Genomic DNA, 2222 nt, shown 5'->3' with positions numbered 1-2222 from the left:
GACTCAGTCAGGTAAAATAGTGAGTCCCTGTACTAGAACATTCCTGGACATTCAGTAACCTCAGGCCCTGTATTTTTCTCCACATCCTCTGGTCACAGTGTAGGCAGCAGGAGGTAAAATATATCTACAAGACCACGCTCAGTTGAAAAAATCCACTTTTACAATGACAACATGAATGTCAGGCAAGCTCGCATGAACATGCAACTGCCTGGAGATTATGACCATTCAAGGAAATGACCATTCAAGGAAAATGTCTTGTGAGCAAGAGTTTGCAAGACTTGTATAAACCAAGTTGCTTCTACATAGAAGTACTAGAACATAAGTGCACCTCATTTTTGAGCTTTAGGTCATCTCTAAGATGATAATTCACCATTGTAACATTGTAGATAAGTTAGAAAACAAGGAAATGGCCCCTCCATAGCTGCATCCTGTGACCTGCCTTACCCCCTGCTGGTCTGCAAAGTTCTGGTAGGTTGCCAGGTTTGCATGCATTGCACTAGAAGTCACCCAATTGTGTTTCAAAACAAAACTCTCAATATCTAGAAAAATGCATATGTTTAACAGAAAAATTGAGTAATTTCAAGGCATCTGTTTCAAATCAAAGTCAAGTCAAGTCTTTTACCAGTGTTACTCAACCAAGTGCTCTAAAGTGCTCACATGTCTGACTTGAGTCATTTGTTTGAAGAGTTGGGTCTCCACAATTGACAGCATTGTGTTAAGAACATAGATAGACACAGATTGGGGGGCCTGTCTACAGACGGTCTGTTGTCAGTGTGTTTGTGTGAGAGAGATCGTGAGGCAAGGAGGAGCTGAACAAATCCATATGCTGCGTGCAGCTCTACTATGAAATTTGATTTTACCCAATTTAAATAATAATGAAAATAAAAGGTCAACATGTAGTGGTCAATGTTGATATTGTGGTGGGCTTCTACAAATAAATCAATGTATGGGAAACATTATGTGCACAACATACAAACTTTGCAGCATGAATGTTGTGGTACAGGTATGAAGCCTGATTGTGGCCTTTCCGTGTGGAGTTTGCATGTTCGCCCTGTTTTAATGTGGCTGTCCTTTGTGTGCTGGTTATGGAGACCGTTGTCTTTACTTTTTTCAAGAAACTTTGCCAATATCTGGATCTGGTGCTCCTGCTGCCCACCTCTAAGTATGTAGTTAAGAGGTTCAAGGCAAAACATACACACTTGTTTATGCAAAGTATTCTTGTCAAATAAACTCCTCCTCCAATCAGTACTGCTACAGTCTCACTACTAGTTCAGCATCCTGTTACACACATACGCAGAATCACAATCTCATTCACAGTTAATGTAAATTCACACATCAGACTCTTAGATATTAGTAAATCAGTTAGATAATTGTTAGACAATGTGTTGAATAAGATGTTAGTAATGCAGTTTAGTAAGATTTAAAGTCTGCTCTAGTCTGTTTTCTTTCAAGGTTAGCAGACAGAATGTTGATTCTGAAAAGTCAACTTATAGGCACCAATTCTTTTCCTGCATTAACCTTGTATTAGAATATTATGTCTGAATGAATGAATGAATGCCTTAGCTACACACAATGTCACAACATACACACACATTGAAATTCTTAATTTTGTTATGACTATGTAAAAATGCGGCTGCTCAAACATGTGGAGCACTAGATAAGAAATGGAGTCTTCGGACTGGCTTCATCTGGGGATTGTTTTGTAATCTATCTGGGTAAGGGGTTAGCCTAAACCTTATAAATGTATTAGGTTCTGTGTGGCAAGCGACTCTGCTTTCCAGCCGTCTGTGTGTCTGGAAAAAGGAGCAACCTGGGTCGTGCTTGTAATTTTGCTTGTGGTTAAAATAAATCAGCACTAGATGAAGAAAGACGGACTCCTTCGTTATTCAGAGCTGTCAAATTAAAGAGCTGGGGTACTACAAGATGGTCAGATGCAAAAACAGTTGCTTAAATAATTGTCTTGCAACCAAATAATTGCTAACACAAACAGCCTATCACATGCAGACACACTCCCTTCCTCTCACATTCTGTCTCTCTTCATACACTTTTGAGTTTTCAGTTTTTTGTCAACTTTCTCCATTGGACATGGACACAAATACACACCAGAGTTCTGCATCTGTTGTTGAAGCTACTAGTGCAGTAAAGTCAGGACATAAATCAAATTACTTTATGCAAAGTGGTGGAGGTGGTTTCACATTAGCAGCATGAGGTCCAATCCTGCT

The sequence above is a fragment of the Monopterus albus genome, unplaced genomic scaffold, assembly GCF_001952655.1.
Source record: "Monopterus albus unplaced genomic scaffold, M_albus_1.0 scaffold436.1, whole genome shotgun sequence".
Taxonomy (NCBI): domain Eukaryota; kingdom Metazoa; phylum Chordata; class Actinopteri; order Synbranchiformes; family Synbranchidae; genus Monopterus; species Monopterus albus.
The sequence above is the reverse complement of the archived record's forward strand: the minus strand, read 5'-3'. Positions refer to the sequence as shown.